The 24513-nt window shown below is 36.7% G+C and overlaps 1 long non-coding RNA gene across 1 annotated transcript; it reads left to right on the top strand.

The window, feature by feature from the left end:
- Positions 1–1045: 1045 nt before the first annotated feature.
- LOC113971879 lies at positions 1046–24127 on the top strand. Its single transcript, XR_003535687.1, has 3 exons — positions 1046–1174; positions 11240–11244; positions 24116–24127. It is a non-coding gene; the product is annotated as an uncharacterized LOC113971879 (long non-coding RNA).
- The last annotated feature ends 386 nt before the right edge of the window (positions 24128–24513 follow it).

The raw sequence follows: 24513 nt of genomic DNA, 5'->3' as shown, positions 1-24513 counted from the left end.
ACCCAAGCCTCAGTCCCTTATCAGAATAACTCTACTTCTTGTTTCAGTCAGCTGTAAACAATTGATACCATCACTGAAAAGTGCAAGAAATCTGTTATAAATAATATTATCTGTCCGTGGAGAAATGTCATTCTCCCCTTTACACAAAAGGCTGACCTATATGTAATCTTAAACTTTATGTAGCAACATTAACATTTTAGTGTGCTCAAAACTCAGAGCCCACATTACTGTGTGTGGTGTGTGACAAACACAAGCAGTCATCTTCTTCCTAAAGAGAGAAGGAAAGATCTCAAGCTCCAGTTCTGCAACACCATACGCCTACACAAGTCACAAATAAAGAGACACGGGGTGCAGGATGTTTGCGAACAAGAGCAACTGGCCTAAACAGACTGATTCCTTCAGACTGGCTGAAAGTGGTTGAGCAACAGCAGAGAACTTTTAACATCCTTACAATTTTAGAATGGCAGCATTCATGCACATTTGTACAGGATTCTGCTGTGACTTCTTTATTCTTGTAACTTGCATAAAGATCCGAAAATCCTTTAGCTGTAATGGTTTATATTTCATACCAGGTGCAAAATGAAACAAAAATACTCACTGAGAGCAAAAGTAGAAACAGGGTGAATTATATTTAGATAGTTGTGACCTGGTAGCTTTAATACTAACTGAAATGCTAGAGTAAGCAATGGAGCTAGTGCCAATGTAAATTTGCACCACCAAAAACTTTACAAACACAAGTAGAGCAAGAAAGAGTGTGACTGAAGGGTATGATTATGAACCAGCCTATGCCAGTATGATTTTCTATACAAAGCATTCCAAGTTCCAAAATAGCTGTTTCTTAATAGTGTAGGGAAACAGGATCTATGACCCATGAAAGGTCCACTTGCATAATATGTGATTTCAAATTTTTCATACTAATTTAGAAAAGCAAGTAAAAAACAATTTGCTTGTGTGAAGGACTCATAAAGAAGCATGAAGTTCTACTTCTACAGTGTAGGCTACAGTACTTCTGACACTTAGTTCTGTGCATTTCTCATAGAATAGGCTGAGTTGGAAGGGACCCATCAGGATCATCGAGTCCAACTTCTGACCCTGCATAGGTCACCCCAAGAATCACACCAGGTGCGTGAGAGTATCGTCCAAACAATTCTTGAACTCAGACATGCTTAGTGCTGTGACCCTGAGGAGCCTATTTCCATCCTTTAGGTGAAAAATATTTTCCTGATATCCAGCGTAAACCTCCCCTGACTCAGCCTCATGGCATTTCCTCAAGTCCTGTCACTGGCCACCAGGGTGAAGAGATCGGTACCTGCCCCTCTGCTTCCCCTCTTGAGGATATTGAAGATCGCAATGAGGTCTCCCTTCAGTCTCCTCTTCTCCAGACTGAACAGACCAAGTGACCTCACTCACCCCTCCTTTGGATGCTCACTCATGGCCCTCCTTTGGATGCTCTCCAACAGCTTAATGCCTTTTTTATATTGTGGTTCCCAAAACTGCACACAGTACTCAAGGTGAAGCTGCACCAGTGCATTTACTCAACTTTAGTGATACAATCAGCATATAGAGAGTCTAAAAAGCAGAAATAGAAGATAATTATAATTTAAATTTCTGTTTACATCTTGCAGCCTAAAACAGTACAGTCCTCCATATGTGAGAAACATGAACAAATCTACTTTTCAGAAGTTCAAGTAATAACGGAAGCTATTTAAAAACCAACCAAACAAAAAACATAAATCTGAAATGCAGAGAGAAAAAGTGCAAAGGAGACAAGGAATTATTTATTAAATATTTGTTCAATTCCACCTAATTTTTATAAGGTCTCCTGAATCCTCAATCTCACCATGTTTGCATTGTGTCAAATAGCTCTATTATACATAGAAGCAAGAACTGATTCCATCATGGTGGTTTTGTGTGCAGGACACAGCCAAAAGAAATTATGGGGAGCTTTTAAAAATCTTTCTTCTCATGAACTATAAGCCTTGAAAATCACCAATATCTATATTTACTACTTAGATTTCACATTCAATCTACCGACTTATATATTTGTGATGGCCAGACTACATTAAATATGGGCAACATGTTTGACATACTAAGATACTTAAAAAATTGAATCTCTAATGGTGCTATATGAAGAATATTCATAGGAAAATGGAATTATGAGTACCTAACCTCCATAAAATTGGGGGAGTTTTTGGGTTTGGGGTTTCTTTTTTTTAAATTAAAGATGTCCAGTGTTTGAAGATTTAAATTGTGAATTTCTGGTTTTCATGTACTTTTCTAACAGTTATAATGTTTACATGCAGCACTCTGACAGAAGACCACAGACATATAGATTATTATGAGATAGCTCTATTAACTTATAGAGTACTCCTGAGAAACTATTGAACAAAAAAAATTTAGTGATAGTTTTGCTTTAACTGCCACATTTATGTTTAAATCAGGGACATTTTGTATAATGAATGATTGAATTACTTAGGAAAAAGCTTTGATTATTTGCATGTGACTATAGTTACTTTGGTTTTTTGTTTCTCTGTTACGAAGGTAGAAGGGATCACCTCAATCAGCACAGAAATTTCTTTATTTGAAAGGAAGGGAAGAAAGTACCATATGTATTTTTTAAAATATCCAAAACCAAACATCAAAACTGTCTTCTCTAATACATGCTTTCAAACAGATTTGGTCTGAGAAGTGACTAATAAACAATCTGGTTATATATATCTCTCTATATGTAAATGTCTGTCTGTCATTTATGCACATAAATATATATAAAAATATACACATACTTATACAAACGTATATAAATAAAATAGGATAAGACATATAATAGTATTTTATACATATAGTTAAACACCTATGTATAATGAAGGTATAGATATAAGTGCTTTGGCTTTGCATCTCTGAGAAGGCATAGCTTGTTGCTTGTGGTTTATGTGATTTGCAACTCTTTATAGAACACCTCACTCAGGAGACAGGGGACACCTTTCACACGCATTTAAAAAGCAGTCTTAAGTGAAGATTCAAATCTCAAATGGTCCTTCAGAACCCTTTGTCCCCCATCCCCGCCTCCTGCTCTCCTCAGTTGACCCAATAATACATATAGATGGTACATCCTAAATGAGATAGCACCCAGTTTTTAGGCATTTAGATTCCTTCATTTTGGAACCACCAGCAAACAGCGTTTTCCCTTTGTGTAGTTCTATTGGAATCCAACAGTCCAGGTTTCTCTTGTTTTCTGTCTTTATTGAGGCTTTTGGTAAAAGAGGGACACTCCTGCTGTTGGAATTGCAGATCTAGTGTTTAATACCCTGAGGACAGATGCATTTTATTCACATAAAGAAAAATTTATTTTAGTATTTTAATTTGTTCAAATTTTTATACATATAATGTATATATAGTCAATGAAGATATATCTCACTTTCCATTGCTAACAAAAGCAGTAGCAATAACGTCTTACTACATAATTTCGAAGACCTATAGCATTATCTTAAATAATTGCATTAAAATTTCAACTTTTTCTACTCTATTAACAACACTTTATTTTAGTGAACAGCACGGTGTATAATAAACAGAATTTCCAATAAAGTTATATTATCATGCACATGCATTCCATTTTTTAAATAACACAATAAGTTCTAAATGCTTACTAGATTATTTTATATCAAAATACATGCAGAAATTGACATGTGAATTATTTTTAAGGAGTGATATGTAGCAGTTGAAAGTATTCCTTAAAGATATATTTCTGTAAAAGCTTTGAGTGATTGAACTGTTCGAGAGAATTACAGTCTGCCCACAAATACTTTGGAGTTAAAGGAAGGCTGTTATTGTTAGCTAAGATATCTGCTGCAAATTGGTTAAGCATTTAGTGATTAAAAGCTCTTTGAGGTCTGTATATAAGTGCTCAGTATGAGTATTGCTCCTCTGAGTTACACAGCCTTGGTATATTTGTGATAACCCTTTACCACAGAGATTTTCACTTTACTAAACCGGGAGACAAATCAATTGAAAACTTTCAAGGCCTGACATATAGTTTAGAAATGCACCAGACCTCTGCCTAATATCTCACTGAAAACATTTTCTTGTGACACATTATTATGATCTTGTGGTCATTCTACAATAATAGCAGGGATGAGGATCCCTATACCTTTTCTGCCAGGGCCTCAAGAGAGTAAATAATCAGAAGGCTTTTTCTTCACTTATAATTGTTCCTTATTAGAAGAAAACAATAAAGTCTTTAATAAACCCAGTAGAAATATTTAGAATAGATAACATATATATTTTCAGAAACATAGATAACATATATATTTTCAGAAACAAACTTTGCTATTACTGTGCCGCTAATAGCAGACATAAACCATAGCAGGAACTTCAGCAGGACATAATAGCTATATGCAGTTTCTCTTGCCACACCATTGAGTGGCCATACTTTGCTTAAAGGCTTTTGGTCTTGAAACAAAGATAGATTATGACAAGTTTGAAGTAATTTTAAGTTTATTTTTTAACTTGGTCATAGAAATTCAGTTTCAATTTCTGTCCTTCTCAAATCAGGTGTTGCTTCAGTACTCCAGAGAGGAGTATTTGGGAAGCTGTACTGAATAGAAAAATTTGTCTATGCAGCAGTTTCAGACAGGAATGCTTTTTTAAGGACCAGAAGTACTGTATCAGCATGAATAAAGAGAAGACTTCTCACCTGCTGGATGCCACAAGCAACTTAAAATCCAGTGTAGATTTACCAGGAAGACAAGCCTTGCACTATTCAATTGCTGGTAAACTAGGAAAGGTAATCACAAACAGTATCTGCTGTTTATATATTTACTTGTGTTAGATTATATGACAACAAAGACAGAAAAACCCTACAGTGTGATAATTGTCAAAGTGCACATTACCCCTCTTTATATGCATGCTTGTACGTTCTCATTCCCTACACACTCTAAGAAGGCAGTTCACATTCAGAGATAAACCATCTTGAATCAGTTCTCACATGTGCATAGCAGCAGACATTCAGGAAGTGCTATTCCCCCTCACACACACACACACACAAATCCTATGCTCTTCATTTAGCCTCAAGCCCAGGTAAAGAACCATCCTACATGAGAGAACAGCACAGTTCTCCATCCCTGCAACGTTCCCCAGCCACTGAGGATATTCTAAGATGGACCCAGAGCAGAAGAGCGAGAGAATCAGCAAAGCAACACCATAGCATGACCTCTCTCTAATCCTATAATGGATACTTTTTCCTCTGGTCCAATTACAAATTGAATCCTTTCCAGTCGGTTGTTCCCCTATGAATTCAGTTCACAAACTCCCTTAGCGGGGATAAGTTCTCTATCATAAAGCTGAAGTTTACCAGCTTACCCTCTGCTGCCTGTGGCTCTCCTTTCAGTGCTAATATTACAGTTTTTGGCATAATACTATCTTACACAACTATGTCCAACTTTTAAATTTAGCTTTCCTTGTGATTTCAGACTGACAGCCCATTCATCCTACCCTTTAAAATTTGCTTTTTTTCCATAGTAAAAGTTATGTGGAGTGCAACATCTTCAGAATTTTTGTAATGCAATTTTACGGCTATCTTCCTGTGCCGACAGCAGCCGAAAACCATCAAGTGGATGAGAACAAAGCATTTGTTAGGGAAAACCCTTTTTGCCTGCAATACAAAGCAGTGTTTTCTCCTCTCACCATCTGCATTCGTACAATTTTTGGGACCCTTCATTTGGATGAATCTTTAGCTGATCTTGAGTTGAAGACCTCATTTTTCTTAGATAATTTATTGCAGCATCAGTTATTTTTCGGTAAGTACTCAAAAGCACAGAAACTAACAAATACCTGCTTGAATCAATGTCAGAATTTTGACTGATCACCATAACACAGAGATTTGGAGTATAAAATATAATACCTTGTTCCAATTGTCTCATATCAACCAGTCTTGGATATTTTCTTCTTCTGCCCTTCTAGGCTCCTCTTCAATTCAGTTCTTTGCTGGTCAGTGCCATGCATCTTCCTTCAGTCTTTCAGAAGAACCTTAAGAAAACAGAAAAATCACTGCAGTCTTACTTCAGATTATTCCAGAAATCCTGCTTTTTTTTTTTCACCAGTGTTCATGTGTTCTATCACAAAAAGTGCCAACCTTCTAGGGCTGCTTTTCTGAAGACCTGAACCAATGCCAACTATAAAAAAAAGATAAAAAAATCTAACTCTTCCTCTGTCATTTACTCATAGTCACCTTTTCTATTGGGAAAAAACAAAAGAAAAAAAATTTTTTTAGCTATCTGTCCTCTTCAGCAGAAAGAACAAAAATACATACTTTAGCAGGTGTACCAAGGCCACAGGCTGACCACTGCCTCTTCTACCCTGCCCAAATGCAGTTCAGGAAACACACAGCTGCACCTCAAGATTCAGGGAGGATTGATTCCAAACATTTTTGACTGCAGCTATGATGCATAAAATTAAAAGCATAATTTTTTGAGTTTAAAACTCTAGTAAACTCAGATAACCATGTGGGGATATATACTTCATATATTTTGCATTATTATAATGCAAAAATATTTCTACCCTGTTTCAAACTCTGATCTGACATACAATGTGGGAACTATACACACAGAATAGACCTTTCCTAATGGAAAACCTTATTTAATGTCTTCTTTCTGCAACAGATGTATATCTTTCCTTTCCACACAATCCCAAGAAATCTGTTAACTACATAACACAAGTATTTTCTTAACTCTAAGTACCATTTGTAGCTGTCTGTCTCTGGAGTATGGTTCACTAATAGCATTCTCTAGCCCTCTACCTCACCAGTGCAGTGTCAGATGTGATAGGGTCTAGGCAGTGGAATTCAAAAGAGGCTAGTTACAATTCTGTCATAGTGCCAGATGTATATATAAATCTCTCTAATTATAAGTGTTTGAAATATAGATGGATCAAATGGCTTTATGGTAATGTAAAGCTCAGAAATTGAAAATGTTTAGAAATTTGGTTATTATCTATGGCTTTGTGCCTCCCTTTCTTTTAGGAAAGTCAAAGGAAAAAAGAACTAATTTCCCAGTGGAAAAGTAGCTATTATGAAGTCTTCAGAATGAACTAATTTTCCATTTTCTTGCAACACATCAGGAAAACACACTAGCTAGCAATATTTCTGTTAAAAAAGAATCTATTTTAAAATGTTTAAATAACACCTGTATATTATAAATAATATAAATAGTATATATAATGTAAATTATATATATATAAATAATATCCCTTTTCTGCTGAACGGGTACATAGAGTTTGCACTGTGCTTGAGGACATATTTATGATTTCTGACAAGTTCAAGTACAGAGGGAAATTAAATACAATGAACCCTGATTTTGTGTACTAACTGGAATGAATGCATAAATGTACAACTGCGTGTGCATACATCTGTCATAATATTAGCAATTATATACTACCTGTATTCTGAAGACAAAGGGCCTCTCCTTCCCCTGTATGACCTTGATGCCTAAAGATTTTTAGGCATCAACTTCAGTTTACAGTGAGATAACTCAACTGTCAGCATATGCCTAAAATTAATGTACTGGCTAGTATGGATGCAAAATAATAATAATAAAAAATCCCTTAATTATCCTGTGGAAATACACCCTTTTTTAGGTAGTAACTTTTCTTTTTATCTTAAGAGTGTATTTTTGGGCATTGTCTTTGTAATAATAAATACCAAGCAAGTTGGGGATCAAATAATAATTAGTGGGTAATTAGAAGATAGGTGTTTCTCACTAATCAGTAAATGATACTGGTTTTAAATTGTATTATAAGTGGATTTGCAGCTCACCTGCATAGTTCTCTAACAGCTCAGTACAGGGATACCTCTGAGTTTCTTCCTAAAGAACATTTCCCAAGATCTTCCCCACGTAACTTAAGCAAAAAGGATGAGCTGTCAGAGATGAGGTCATTTAGTAAGTTACAAGAAAGGATGGTGGCTCTTATTTAGCCCTGGACATTGGAGGTTTTTTTTCACTCTTTCTCACACCTCAACATTGACAAAGATATCATTGACTTTATCTGGAGGTATCACAGAGCCCACAGCTGTTCCAGCCTTCAGCATACATCTACAGGTAGTTTAAGCCACAAACATTAAATAGTTACATTATGATAATATTTTTTATATGTGTTTACCAGTCTGGAAGCAGTTGTGATGTTGACTGGACAGACTTACAGAGCACACCTCAGTCTCTCCAACAGTCATGAGTGGTGTTCATCTTATCCCTACTATCCTCCCAGAAAACCCACTCAAGATTTTAAATTATTTGGTGGCAACAAGCAGGCACTGTTAGTCTCCCAGGTGTTAACACTGGTCACCTACAAGCCAACACAGCACAGCAAGTTTGCCCTGCCTTCTGTGCTCCTGCAGGAGCACCCAGGTAGGTGGCTTTGTAGTCAGGAGTTGAAAACGAACTAAACCACTGCAACCATACAGTTGCCATCTGCATATTATTGTAAGCATCATGGCTCCTGTCACTTTTATCTGACATTGTAGAGGTTAGACACAAGATAAATTGTATCTGATTTACACTCAGGGAAACAGACAGGTTGGAGATGTTTGGACCAGCCAGTAATTCATGTAGACAAAGTCATTTGATGCTTGTGTCAATAAACATACCAATAACTCAATTAAATATGGTACTGTTTGTGAGGCAATTTCATCAGGAAAACGTCAGTGTACTCTTGAGGATTGACATCACAATTGAAAATAATTGTGAAAAGTTTCAGCTCATTGAGTCCTGCAACAGCAGGTGATTTTCGTAGCTGTTTCTATGACAGGAAAAAGTAAATAAAGTTTTTCCAGTGCCTAGTCTTACCCTTTTACTGTTTTATGTAATGAAATCTGAATCAGATTTCTCTAGTGAACTTAACAACTCTTGATTCCCTTTCCTAGTCCAAAACACTTTTGTCTTCAAATAATTATTTAAAACATTTTGCATAAGTCACATTATACAACAATGTGGCTTAGCATGGATATTTTCGCATAGAATATCATGAAACAAAACCATTAAAAATGCTTGTTTGCAGGTTTATATTTCATATGTATAACCCCCCCCCAAAGAAAGTACCAGAAAAACCCCATGTTTCTACAAGTACTCCTTATTTTTACCTTGATTGTTTCCTCTTTCTTTCCAAATACTCAGTAATTTATCTGGTATTCTATATTTAGTATTTTATTTTGGCTTATTTATCAGTCATTCAACTATATGTCTTAAACAAACTTATATAAGATAGAAAATTCACGGGTTTTCAGATACACAAATGTTTCTTATGACTGAATAAAAGCAGTCTATCCAAAGATTTACTTGCTTTTTACAGCTTTACTGGTTGATCTGGCAGTAAGTATTACAACTATTTCCAAACTTTGCTTTACTTATGTCTTTAAATCATGACAACTATAACACTAATGTCTAATATGTCTTCATTAGAGTATCCAAAATAGTACTATTTCAGATAACATTATATCCTAGAAAAAAAACCAACAACATAAAACCACAACAAAATATATTGCTTTGAAGAATCTAAAAACTTAAATTAGTTATTATCTAACAACTAGACATGAATCACTGATAGTACTACTGTATAGTCTTCTGTATGATTGTATCTAATTTTTTAAGAGATTCTTAACTGATTTTTTCAGGATAAATTCAAAATTTGTCATCCCATTGAAACTTTATTTTCAACTTTTTTTAAATTGGTGTTGATTTTTGTACATAGCATTATAGATCTTTATGCAATTCCATTACTCTAGTCCTTGAGCTCAGTTATTTTTCCTGTACAATATGCTTCTCCACGCTCATTGACTTTGTGTCATCAGCACTTTCAGGACCTGGAAGGTGGAAACCTTCTCCATATACAACTGTGTCATCTGCAACATGACCAAGTTTGAGACTACAGCTTACAAATCCTTTGAGTCAATGTTTTCCAAAGAAATTTAGTAGATTCATTTTTCTCAGATGATCTGAACTTTTTGCACCAGCTGGGCTACTTGTAGAGGAATTGTCTAAGATATGAAGGAAGGTCAGTCAGTACAAAAGGATTGTGGAGATTATGAATTTCTATTTGTTCTTTCTTTACTGAAAAAGTGTAATATGATGTGCTTTGTCGCTAACTCTTTGTTTTCACCTATCTTACCTAAGTACCAATGTCCCATTCAAGCCAATAGCTTTTAACATGCATTTACGTCAATTAGATGTTTATGGTATGTATCCTTTCTAAACCACGGAAATTGATACAGAATGGACCTTACTGTGTAAGGCCCATTTCATATTGAAACCTGGAAGGGAGTCACCAAAGAAGAAGTTCTACCACAATGAAAATGCAGAACACTTTATTTTCCAGATTACAGGTAGTCTCATAGTCCAAGAAGATGAAACCATGCTCTGTTTAACAGACAGACACAATCAAACTATCTCATAACTAAGAAAGGAACACAATGAATATTATGGTGAAATATTTGTCTGAGTCCCTGTAGGAATTTAAAGGCAGTTTGTCAGCAAGCGTTTACATTCTCCACACAGCAAAAATCATGGTGCAGTCAGAGATCATCTGAAGATAAATCCTGCAGGGTGGGACTGAATTCAGGAGGTGATGGATGTTTCTATAGGGAACCTCCTGAAATTACCTCTCCAAGTGATGTGCAACTGGTATCCAAGGGCTGGAACTGGCACGTTCTCAGAAACAGAAGTTACCTGCATAAAGCAGAGACCTTTCTGACATAAATGTAATAAGAGTAGATTAAATAGTTTGCTGGGGGTTTGTTTGTTTGTTTTGTTTTAGGGTTTTTTGCATAAAACTTTTTAAACAGTGGTAACTGCATTGTCTGTCTGGGATGTTATGAATACTGGTAATTTCTACTTGCCTTTATCTGTTTTGATTTCAGTGTGGTCTAAGACATTCAAACAACAATAAAATATTTCTTACCTACAGGAAAAATTGGACCTATTAACTGGGGAACAGGGCAATTTTCCATGCACTTTCACATCCAGAATGTCTTCGGAAGCATTCAGTTGGCACCAGAGTGGGTCTTCTGGTTAGCTGTATGGCCCAGTAATAAGGAAGCGACACTGAAGGAAGGCAGGAGAAAATTCCAATAAAATTAGAAACACTGAAGTTTCTTTGGCCTGCAGGAAATTATTGGTGTGATACATGAACATTGCAGATCATAGAGAGCATGTTACAACCTCATTCACTGTGTTTTTTACTTGTCTTTCCTACTGTGAAGGCTGTGTATTTCAGCTTCCACTGGGCCATTTGCAAAACATTTGTCACAGCATGTTCTGCACTTGATAGCCATAGGAATTGTATATGCTTTCTATAGCATCATGCCTCTATAATCCCTTGGTATTTTGGATACTTTTCATTTCTCTGCTCAGCACTTATATTTGCCAGTTTGCTCCCCCATGTTGTAATGACTTCTTTTTCTCAATTTTTACCATTAGTGCACATATCCATTTTCTTGTTCGGTTACAGCTCTCACTGGCTATGTCTATGGTTTGGCTGTAGATTAAATCCAGATTCTGCTGGAATAGGAACACTCCCACTACATGATGCAGAGTGCTGATAAACTTACACTTGAGCCAGCAAAGTAAGTTTACAGTGCTCCAAAAATGTTGATGAGATGACTTTGTGCCAGCTAACTTTATGCTAAGTCAGGACTGTCTGACCATGCCAGATCTCCCACAGCTAGTGAACCTCCTACAAATGGGCTGCGAGCCTTCATAGCCCCTTCTTGCTTTGTTTCTGCCTGCTTGCCCAGAGTCATTGCCCTTGGAAGCAGCCTTGCATCTTTTATATGCAGGAACAGGGCCTTTTAATTCCCTTTGTCTTTGGTTTCCATCTATAGTCATGGACCTAGCTGTGGATCTGCCATGCATTGCGCCTCTGTGTTGGCCCACTGCCTCAGACTTTGCCACTGCCACATGATTGAATGTTAGCTACAGCACCATGGTTACTATCACAAAGACAGGGGCAGGATTTGAGCCAGATCAAGGCCATGTGTGCCTCATTTGCACCAGCCCAGATCCCACTGTGTTTATCCCAAGCCAGAACGAAGGTAGGTAGATCTAAAACAGCTGCTAAGGCTCTTGAGAGAGATTCTTCTCAGGTCTGCTTTTGCCAGCATGTGCAAAGGGTCTGAGTGCTGTTATGGCTGTGCATTATGTTTACTTTGCCTCCCAGAGGACCATAGCATTTCAGAGTCCTGCCCTGCTGTTTAACAGTTAGCACTCTACATGGATTTGGTCTCAGCCAGCTGAACTTCTCACATTGGTTTGGAAAATACCACTGGCCAGGGACCGGCTCAGGAACCACAATCGAGGCCTTCGTTTTTCACCTATAAAGGAGGGAAAATTTTAGCCATCCAAACCTCCTATGTTCAAGGCCATGGCATAGGCCCTGATTTTGCTTTGTTTATTGGTATAGGACTAAAAGGACCAGACTGTTTGACTAGAGCTGAAGGCTCTGAAGAAGGGTTAATATGGACTCAGGATAATAATGGCCGCATAGATGATGGGAAGACATTCTGCAGGTACTATGAAAAGCTTGCAACTGCCTGACTGCAATGTAGTCAGATGCAGAGGTTTGAGATTTTGAGCCCCCTGTCTGTTGCCGTCTTTGAGGAAACAAGGGAGCATCTGAGGACGCTGGATCATTTTTTAAGGCCTTTGAGAACAATTTCTTTTTTTCTTATCATTTTCTAAGCATACAGCTTGGTCCTAGGCAGTTTTCCAATAGAACCATCTAATGTTGCTGGCAATTCTGTCCCTGCTCTTTTGTCAGTGACTGGGAACTGGCCTTATGCTACTTAAACCCTTCACTCTCAAAAAAAACTCTCCCAGTCCAAGACCTAGTGTATGTCACATTTGAAGGCTTTAACTTCTTGCTATGCTTGTTTCACTCTGGTAAGTTGTGAATCACAGCTCCATACCTTTTCTTTCCACAAAATGCCCTCTCTGGCTTATTTTACTGGAGTTGTATAGTAAACAATATTAAATTTAAAAAGTCGATACGCACATACCTAAAGAGCAAGAATGATGAATTTTCCAGCTCATAAAGAGTACTTGGAAAGGGAAAAGAGATTGGACTTCTGCCCATCTTTATCATTACTTAATATTCTCACTGCAGCTGACGTGTTAGCAGTTAAACAGCTATACCTCGACTTGAGATAGGTACTAGTATGCCGAGATATTTCCTGGGATAATAGGCTTCTCCATGAAGGACATTTTTTTCTGCCCAATACATTCAGTATTTTGGAGCATTTTGTGCTATATTGGAAGGTTGCATGCTGTTGAAAAAGTATTTGCATACCCCTGCAGTTACATGAAGCAGAGAGAATTGTTTGCCAGAGGTAACATCTGCATCTGATGGTCCCCATGATTCATTATGGGTCTGTCAAAGTCTTTGTCCTCCATGTACTGGACACAGCCATGGAAGAGTCTGGAGAGAGCGTGCAGCAGCTACAAACTCTTCCCTCCTCCATTCTCTCTGGGACACCAGCCAGAAACAGGATCGCATGAACAAAACCTATCATTACCAGAACTGATGCAGAGGACATGTCAGCTGGCATCTATGATAGCCTAGAGCAAAGGTTGCTTATTTGGCTGCGGTATGTACAATGACCATTTTTGTTTTCTGTTTAAGCAATGTGGGCATCTGTAGTCAAAGTCAGCTGCCTGGGCACATGAGCCTTATCTATAGCCAAGTAGACAGGTAATCCATGAAATTAAAAGTAAGGGAGCAGCAAAGAGAGTACTCAAGCAACCATGGTTTGGCCCAGAGGAGACGTACTCTTCTGTTATTGTCCTGGGCCAGAGCCAAATGACAGCTGCAGCTGCACTCAACTACTTGCATACTAGCTCTGAAGAGGACAAAAGACAGAAGACAGCAGTGGTACGTTATGAGAGACCTGGCACAATGTGTGGGAAGATCTTTACTGACATCTGGTTCTTGCTCAAACACCTCACACACTCTCAATACTGAAGTCACCTACTTCATGAGCACAGTTTCCCTCACACACTTTCCTAAGCAAACAGTCCACTTAATTTCTATTAGCTTCCAGAGATCAAAACCCAGTAGAATAAAAACAGGCTGCAAGCGATGCCTACTGGGATTAAGTCTGGTTCTGTCATCCTTGGAGCTATACTCTAAATTTTTCACAGCTTCTCTTATGTTCTTTTCTAGCATCTGTTTTCCAAAATCCTTTGTTTTAAAGTCTTTCTACTGTTACCCTTGACAAACTCTAAACTGTATTGTTATTTCTAAAGTTAGGATCCCATAGCCTCCAGGGTTGGGATGGAAAAGCCCATTCATCTGGGATTGAAAAGATGGTAGTAAGAACTATACTGGTAGAATCCGCAGAACAAAAGGGACTGTAGGAAAAAACAACAGAGACAAAAAAAAAATTAAAAAAAAGGAAAAATGATGTTGTTTCGTGGGGCTTCTTCTATGTCATCAAACTGAGTTGCTACTTGAGACCGTGGAGATATATGAAAAAAAATCTTGCAAGTATAGGGCTGAAGGGGTGTGTACAGAAGCAAACCTGATATTGTATCTTTTATACCACTTATTAGGATAAGTTTCTGAAGTGATTTTTTCCTCAGAGCCAAACCACAGAGAGTCTAGCTAGTTCATCCCAAAAGTCCACTCAGGAATGAATTGGTGTGTACACAGAATGGATGGCCATCACATATCCAACGGAAAGGGTACTGGAAGGTTCTAGATCTGCCAGAGCAAGACTGAGGCATGTGTTCAGCAGCCAAAATTTTAACTGCTTTATCAGTTGCCCAGGAAGGTGACTGAGACGTTACTTTAGTCTTGCAAGGAGAGGTATAAATGCAGCCTGGTTCAGCAAGACCTTCAAGTGAGATCATCCCAAAAATGGTGACTGATTTTGCAAACAGAAGCTGAGTTACCCCAAAAAACTGCCCAAGAATTTATCACATTCTACTGAGATCGACAGCCCACAGCTCATAAAATGGGCAAGTGGATGCATTACATGTTGTGATCCTCAGGTATCTAACCCTGATCTCTTATTGGTACAGAATCATTGTTGTGTGGGCTCCCTAAATGATATAAGTATTGCTATGCCTTCAACTGGATCACATCTGTGTTCCAAAACATACTATTGTACATGCAAACCACATGCATTCAGAAAACACACAATAGCCTATTGGAGTGTACAGGCTATTCCATTATGTGACCCCATACACACCATGACAATTTTGTAAACAAGGGAAAAAAACAAAGTTAGAGACTTTTGATTTTTAAAATCTATGTGCAAAACATAAACTTTATTCACGTTCTTGTTTCCTGTGCTGCCTTTTCAGTCTTACTTCCTTTGCTTTCCCCCTCATCTTTAAGATAGATAGAGTAACGCTCTTCTAGTGCAAATTATCCTTCATTGCTGCTGGTTCTTCACTGCTTGGGCTTCTGAAACATCTACCTGAGTCAACCTTACCCTTCGTCACACAGCTTTGACAGCTAACAAACTGTTAACACTGTTGGCAATGATTAAAAGCAGAAAGGCCTTTTCACCCCTCAAGCTGCAAGATGTTTTTCCTGCTCACAACACACAGTCCCAAACAGACTATGCAAACACAAACTTACAGCCAAACCACAAATCTGACAAACTGCAATCAAACAAACCATTACTCAACAGATAAGCAAACAAATTAATTTGCTCCCAGGGAACAAGGACTTATTCCTTTCACACTAGCAATTACACAAGAAACTTGCTCTTTCATACACTGCAATCTGACTTTACTGAGAAAAATGAAATGTGGGTTAAGAGAGCTCTGAAAATATGTGCATTTTTTCTGCCCCCTCTGATGAGGGCTTAATTACTCCCTGAAAGAGAAATAGCTTCAATAGATACCTTCTGTGCTCACAAATGTCCTGAGCAGTAAGAAGTTGAAAACTGGGATGGTTTTTTGAGAAATATTTTTATAATTCTTATCTGGATATCTGCTGTCAACTTTCATCCGCTACTGAACCAGATGGGCCCAGCGTCATTGCTGGTGTTTATAAATCCTGGCAAGGCATGAACAGTCCCTTCCCATCCCGTGTATCTTTTAGCTATAGGATGAAGACCCTTTCCCATAACGCATGTGATGTGGCTTAAAATCAGTTTAAGGAGAACATGAATCTGTAGTCAAGTCTCCTGAGGGTACATGAATGTTATAATATGAAATATGGAATAATAATATATGGAAACAGTAAGCTACAACTACACTCCTCCTTTGATCTTGATCCCCCACTCATTCCTTAAGCAAAGGGTCTCAATAGAAGGAATGGCTATGAATAATATATAAAGTGAAATATCTTACTGCAGCAAAGCTAAAATGCCTAAATCTTACCAAGGGATTATGTATAATGTTTCCTGTTGGCTGGCCTAAGTTACTTATTATTTGGTCAAAGTGCTGGCACTCGTCTCTTCCCATAAGCTCTATTGACAGTCTATATCTAATTTGTGTATTGTGATGTCCCAAGAGATGGCAGGAGCCTAAAACCTGTACACTTCAGTGCCAGGGAACATAAACATTGCATCTCACACTGCAGTATGTTACAGATTATCAGACACATGATAGCTGTGCTAGTGTGATGTTCCACACAGGCTAATTTGCCCAACTCTTCAGCAGCTGGATTGCTTATGGTGGCCAAGCTGCAATGTGCAGTACAGATGTATCCTGATCACAAGGTTGCTGTATTCTATGAATTTAGCCCAAGAGCCTGTAATTTCCATTGAACTGAAACGTATGTTGGCAACATCTCTGATAGTCATCACATTTTATATCTTTAAATATGAAAGTATACATGTATGATTCTAGAATTAATCTGCTAAACTTAATGTTGCTAACACAAAATTGAATAATTCAGATCATTCTGGAATCCAAGCTTTTTGATATCTCCCTCTGCTTTATAGCTTTTCTTTTTGACAGATACCAGCCATCAGCACACAGTCATGGCCATGGTCAATCTTATTCAATAACAACTGGACCAAAAGAGCTTTCTCTTTCAGAAGTTGAAAAGGAAAAATAAGACTTTGGCATAACTGTTGTGCCATGAACATCAGAGGGGTGCTGGATAAAATATTATCCGTGGAACAAAAAGGAAGAAAAGAAACGAAGATTCATATTTCAAATTTCTATTGCAACAACAATTCAACCTAATTTGTTCATACAGAATCTGCAACTGAAAGGTGAAACTTTGCATCCCAATATTAAAAAAAAAGAATAATGGGTGCTGACAATAGAACTGAAAAACTTATATAAAACACCAAAGCTAACACAAAACATCTTACATTTTGCTATGTGGAAATATGATAGGATTTCTTTTTATCCTCATATCAATTAAAATGCTAAAACTATTATCTGTAATTTTAAGTATTTTATTAAGTAATAGTGCAAGAATTATCGGGTTCATTAGAGGAATTACCAAGAGCTTTACGCACTCTCCTAGCCTCAAAAACCACTTATTTTTATAATTTATTTCTTTTATCCAAAACCCATTCCTGTTATTTCTTTCTATACAATTCCTAGGTTTAAATAAATTTTAGTTGTGAAGTAGAAACAATTAATAAATAGCAATTAAATTCTTCAGGGATTAAGTACTACATATCCAGTAATGGCTATTCATTACTTAGAGCTTCTGAAAAAAAATTTCCCTATTCAGTCTTTTGTGGCTGCCTGTTCTTAAAACCTTGTTTTTTATTCTGCACCATTCCTGCTTCTGCTTCTTGTATTTCTTTCCATATTTCTGAAAACATGCTTTTATTATGACCACTTCTTCTATATTGAAAGTGTTATGCAGGTATAGTCCTTAGATAAAGAGACTACAGTCTGGAAAGACAGGCAAGAAACCCAAGCTTAGAGAAGACAACTAACCTAAATTACTTTTGCATTGAATACATACAGCCACCTGTTAAAATGTTGGGGCCGGAGTTAATTAAACTGAGACCAAGCACAAATCTTGACTCTCCTTGGGTCTTGGTAATTCTTTGTGAATGAGCACATGTTGACATCTATGACAATTCAGTGCTGACAGGTGCAACAATGCATACTGAAGAAAAATCACTTAAACTAAGTATAGGTTATGGAACTAATGTTAATTCAGGAGATGAACCTAGGTATTTAGGAGCTACCTCTGTCAATGTGGAAAAGAAATTATACAGACAACTGAGATGATAAAATCTTAAAAGGCAACATTGGAGAATGCTAAAGAAAAGTTATTCTAACTTTCAGCAGTTGGTTGGTTTACCTTGCCAATGATGTGCGCTGTACAGCTCATGAAGAGATTGAAGAAGTGCACAGTTCTAAGACTGGGGCTGTGAAAAACTTCCTTGCAGGGAGACTGAAAATTTTATCTCTTAGAAAAGAGGCAGATAAGATGAGACATGATAAAAACATGAAATGTAATTAATGTAATACAGTCTCAGTCTCATAACAGAAAGCAAAATGCATCTCTGGAAAATGTCAGCTTTTCGACAAAACTTAGAAAGCCATCAGCTGAAAAAAAAAGTGTTGGGAATTGTCCACCAAGATTTTGGTTTGGGGGTTGTGGCAAAACATCAGGTTTTCCATGGGAAACAGACACTTGCAGTATGAAAATATTTCTTATAAAATTCAATTTTCTGCTAAAAACAAATTTGATAGAAAACATTTGATTTGGCTATATAAAGTCGTAAGAGGATATGACGCAGGTATTTGACATGAATGCTAATCAAGGTTAGCAATTTCATACATGGTATGAAGTATTTCACCAGCACTCAGGAAAAAATTCTACTGCCAGCATTTTGTCTACAAATTTCTCTCCTTTTTTAGTCTGACTTCTCTGAATAGCAGCTAACTCGGTTCTGTTGATGTGCAAGGAACATCTTCAAGAACTCAATGTTCTTTTAGTAATTATTGAGCAAAAATTTTCAGTCACCTCTAATTTTACAGATGTCTAAATACTTTATCCAGGCAAATTGCTGTTCTGTCTTTTGTCAAAAAGAGAGCTGCAGGAGGTCTCCTGTTTTGTCTTACAGGAAAAAAAGTTATTGCAATTCTAAATTTCAATGCGGAAAATGAAGTTATGCAGCCATATCCATGGTTGCTTCTAGTTCAGAAGTTGTAAAAAATGCCTACAACAAAGTATGGGTGCTCTCGTTTTTATGTACATAAATCAAGTGATAATGAATTTGCTTTTATTGTAATTTGTAATGCTAAGTTTGCAGTCAGGCAAAACAGCAATCTGTTCCTCTGCAAGATAAAGCACTCCAGTTTTCACATCTCCTTTTTTTTTCAAATGCAAAAATGTATATTTAGATAACAAAATATATACTTTGCACTATAGCCACTGGATAATCTTTTTTACTGAGAAACAAATACTCCATCATTTTTTGCAGAATGTTGGCAGGCAGGGGGGTGTCTGCTACTAGTGTTTCCTTGCTTTCTTGGGCATTGTGAAAAAGATCTTATAGATCAACTTTGGATCCAGATGTTTCTTTTCCCTGATGTGTTGACTCTCCTTTCATATCTGCTGAGTGTAAATCTGGAATAAATCTGCATAAGTCAAAGAAGGAACTGAATATAATTTTTGTATAGAAATGTGCCAAGAGTCTAGCTGAAATTTTTAATATGAACTAAAATTTAAAATATTTGTTTAAATGTCTTTACTATATATGACTGAGAAAACCAGACCATATCAGATTTTCTCCACCCTTTAAAGCCACTTCTAGTTTCATTATGGGGCAACATTTCAGTGGAAAATAGGGTACTGCTGTGGGTGGAAGGTGGGACAAGAGGAAGAAGAAAAAAGGAGCAAAGATCTGGTCAGTGTTAAGAATGCCTCTCTTATTCTTCATTATTGTTGCCTTCAACAAAATGTGCAGTTGTGCAGTTCATTGCTAGCACAGTTTTACTGTCTTAATAATACTTCTGTCTGAACGGGGGTGAAAGAAGGTGAATGCCTACCTCCTCTTCCTTTTATCATCCTGAAGAGTTTTGACAGCAAAAACATAGAGTAGCATCTAGGAATATTTGAAGAGGCTGGGCCAGCATATCTGTTAATCAAGATTAGAAAACTCACACAAAGTAAAATTTTCCCAGCATTCATGGAAAAAACTCTGCTGTCAGCATTTTCTCATGAAAGATGCTTCCTTTTTTTGACCAGCTTTTTCACTTGACCTATCTAATTATATCTAGCTCCACTTTAGGTAAATGAGCTAGTCCAGATGAAAATCAACAAATCTATAATTTATTTCACTCTCATGTTTCCCTGTAGTCGACACCCAGATGAAATCTGCTTCATGACATTACTTCAGATTCAGTCGGATGAGAAATACTTTTTCAAAATTCCTTTTTAAGCCTGATATATCCTAGAATTCAGCAAATGGCCTCACTGTAGAATTTAATTGTAATTTATCATCTTACCAAGCTCTCGTGAAAATGACAGTTCAGGGTCTGAGCAAAATAGTTTGTAAATGTTTAAGACAGCTTTAGCAATATAAGTAAAAAAGCATCTGTATTTTATATTGCTGTCCAATCAATTTGAAGTGGTCTCTTGTTTAGCCCCTGCAAGCTGGATTTGCCCTGTGGACTGTAACTAATGCCCTGTAAGTATCAATACCAGCTCCTAAATGAAATTAAAAGAGATGAGTAGTAACAAAACTATGGAATCCATGGACAGGAATGACCAGTTATTTCAAATTGATTGGTGTCAGTCATGATGATGACTGACATAGTTTATATTATTGTGTAATGAGATATGCAACAGCATAGAAATAAATAAAATTTGGAAATAATATCACTTTTATCTGTGTTGCATATTATCTTATCCACTTCCATTCTCAAAGAACAATCTGAGTTTCAAGAGTGACTTATTTATGGATCACACTACTCGAGGATACTGACAAGTTTGCTGTAGCTGATGCTACATGACAGGAATTTAGCAAGCATGACAGGCAGATGCTATCTTGACAAACTTCTGCAAAAGATTCATAGTCAGAAGTATCAAATAGACATATGTTTTTTAAATATGATTACTCAAAGTATAGCTTTGACTGCTCCACAATGAAGTAAAACAGTTCACGTAGAAATAAACTAAATATACAAGCCAAAAAGTCTCTTAACACGAAGTAGGAAGAGGTTGAAAAATTTTAGTGTGAAGTACTTATGCTTGCATGTATCTTCTTTTTCCCTGATGTCCACTTATGAACATTGCTGGTGGCAGAATACTGGCCTAGATGGAGCTTTAGTGAGAACTGATATGGTTATTTTTGTGTTCTTGGGCAGTTTTGAGGTCTAGCAAATTGACAATGCAATTCTGCCTCTAGTAGATAATAGATTACTGTGCTTTTTTTTCAAATAGAGATTCTCTGTAGGCTCACAGACCACATTGGTGGCCTGCTTAGTTTTCAAAGCACAAGAAATACTTTGACTTAAAAATAATAGAGACAAAAATGGGATAAAGCAGTAGTGCTTAAGAAACTGCAAACTCTATTTACAAAATCAAATAAAAATCATATTTTTATATTTTATAATTTAGTAGTTACCAATAATAAATTGAAGCATTTATAATGGTCTTGTAACATTATTTTTATTATATAAGTTACATTTTATTATTTGTAGAACTATTTTTATGTGAGTTAACACAGTGCTTTCATCTAAAGTTCCACAAAAATAATTTCTGAGTTTTCCATCTTGAATTTTTTTAGTCATAGCTCTATTGCTCTATGTTTTTAATTAGGGAAGTCATATGTTTTATGTTACTTGGCTTGTAAGAATAATAGTTGCTTCCATATTCCCATTAAGCTCTAAAAGATTATCTAACTAATTTATTTACAAGGTTATTTCATTCTATTTCCCTATAAAGGATTAGAGCTGTTTATCTACTCCTCTTCTAAAAGGATATTTTTTTCCCATAGAAGGAAAACAAGAAGACATTTCAAGCTCGATATTTAAGATAGTTCTAATTATCTCTGCTTGTCATAATGAAAAACATTACTGTTAAAATTTAATAACCTTCTACACTATAAATGATCCCTACCAAATACAAAATAATGTTTTCCTCTTTAAAACAAACAAACTGTATCTGTGGAGTTTGCCATATTATTCTGCCTATCCTGATGCCATAATCTTTGCTAGTGTAATTTGACACAGCCTTATCGAGTTAAGCGCATTCACTTCCACTGATGATTTGCTCCTATCCACACATAAAAAAATCACTTCTAACTCGTAAAAAATCCCAATGTAATCCTGAAAGTTTGAGTTGCTCTCTTAGCATCATCACCCTCATCTAGAGGGCAATTTGATCCTATCAATGGCTGTGATATGTGATAAGACATGTCGGACTATTGCAGCCTTTCATCAAGTTGGCAGTAATGAAAAATGGTTCAGTCTAGAAAGTACAGTCAATTCATTGTTCTTGAATATTACAAATACCAAACTTTTGCTACTTGTTGATGAACTCTACCGGTAAGGACAGCTAAGGAGCATGTCTGGTTGAGTTGGGCTGCAGACAAGTTGCATCTAGGAGACTTGCTAGTCATATTTTCATAACTTGTGAGATAAGTGGAGTACCCGAATGTATTCTCAGCAGTAGAGACTGGCATGTTATGGAGGTGCTGTATTGTGCCAGTGACCTTTAGTATGGACATCAGTGAGAGCTCTAACTAGGAATATCTTCATGGTGGAGATTTTTCCAATAAACCTCTTTTGAATAAAATGGTTAAGAAAGATCATATGCTAGTAAAGACAAGGCCATCTCACATGGCAGTTTATGTATTTACAGCCAAACTCTCTTACCCCTTAAAACAGAGGGATTGCATCCAAATTTCCCCTCTGGAATAGTCTTTGACCTGTCTTAGAGGTCAAAGTCAAGGGTTTTTTGAGAGGGTGTTACCAGACCCAGGGCCAGGCAAGTTGACAATTGCCAACATCTAAACAGCGTAAACAACCCCACACCTCTGCCTAAGTCCACATGTTAACCACCTTTATTTTACTAGTAGAAAAGTTTCTCATGCAGCTAGCACAGGAAGAATACCTATTTGAAGATGAAATTTAAAACTTTTAGAGCACTTCTATATTATTATAGTCTTGGTTGCTAAGATAGGAAGTTGCAAGGTTACAGCCCATACTGATTAGCACCCGGCAGCGTGTGGCCCCATGGTCAATGAAACCAAGTGGATCCACTCTGCCTCCAAAACCTGTGAAGGGCCCATCTCTGTATCCAATGTTTTCAGTACTACAATGTCCTTTGGCAACATATCACATAGTATTATATGTATTCCTGTGGAATTGAAAACCTCAGCACATGATTTGCTAACAGTTGCAGGTTAAAGAGGAGGTTATAGGAATGTAGGTAGAATAGGACAGAGATTTCAGAGTCTCAAAGAAAAAAGTTGCATAAGATATACAAAAATCAATTATTTTTTCCATCAACAGAATATTTCACAAGTATTTTGGCTAAAGGTTTCTGCAAGTATTCATTTAAATTTATTCACGGCATGAGAAAGAAGGATAACCTTTGATCTTTTTCATTTTTCTTGCTGAATAAACACTTTTCAGACATTCTTTTGTGCCTCATGCTACTATTAGAGCAAAGAAGCAGCAGTTATCTCCCTGTAAAGACCAGAAGAATAATATTGAGGAACACTTTTGAAAGACTAGAACTTTATTGAAAACAGAATAAAATCAAGTAACTTCTCTTTAATTAAACCCTTTGTGTGCAATTGATAAAACAACTATTACAAGAAGTCAGAGCTTTTAGAATGGACTTCAGCCAATCAGATTGCTAATAAAAATATGAAGTTGATCATCATGCTTAGGAATCTTAATATCTTAGAATAAATTAACATTTGTGGATCCTAGCAATGGGAACTTCATGCCCTTCTGAAAACTGATCTTGCAGAGTTTTGTTATTTCCAAGGCTACTGGGTCTAAACAAAGGCATATCTTATAGTACAAAAATCTCTACTATTCTAGAGACTTCATTTCAACAAATGAAATTTCAGGGGAAGAAAAACATATAGACAAGTAGTAAAGAATAAGAAAAATCATATTGGAAATACTGAAACAAAACTACTGTCAGAACAGAATTCCATTGCAAGAGTAAAAAAAAGGCCCACTGGCCTCAGTGACCTTTAAATAAAAGGCAGTGAAGTCCAAATGTGCCTCCAAATGATGAATACAGGTATCTCCATTCAAAATGAAACTCTACATGGTGCTCTGGCCTGGCTGATACCAATCTCTGAGACTCAAAAGTTTTACTAGTGATGTCATATGGTCCAGATTCAGTCAGCCTAAAACGAGTAGGATTCATCCAGATGCTGAATGAGTTGGCTGATGCAATTTTAAGTCTGTTTTGAATCATCAGTGAAATTTATGATGCACAGAAAAATTACTAATATCTGGGAAAAGGCTAATGTCTGTCTTAAGACCATAGAGGGAACTTGGGATGAATGTGCCTGTCAGCTTTGTTCCTGGAAAGATAGTGGAAAAAGACCCTACTAATTTAATG

The sequence above is a fragment of the Neopelma chrysocephalum genome, unplaced genomic scaffold (assembly GCF_003984885.1).
Source record: "Neopelma chrysocephalum unplaced genomic scaffold, ASM398488v2 Primary Assembly neopelma1_86, whole genome shotgun sequence".
NCBI lineage: Eukaryota > Metazoa > Chordata > Aves > Passeriformes > Pipridae > Neopelma > Neopelma chrysocephalum.
This window is presented reverse-complemented; position numbering and strand designations above follow the sequence as displayed.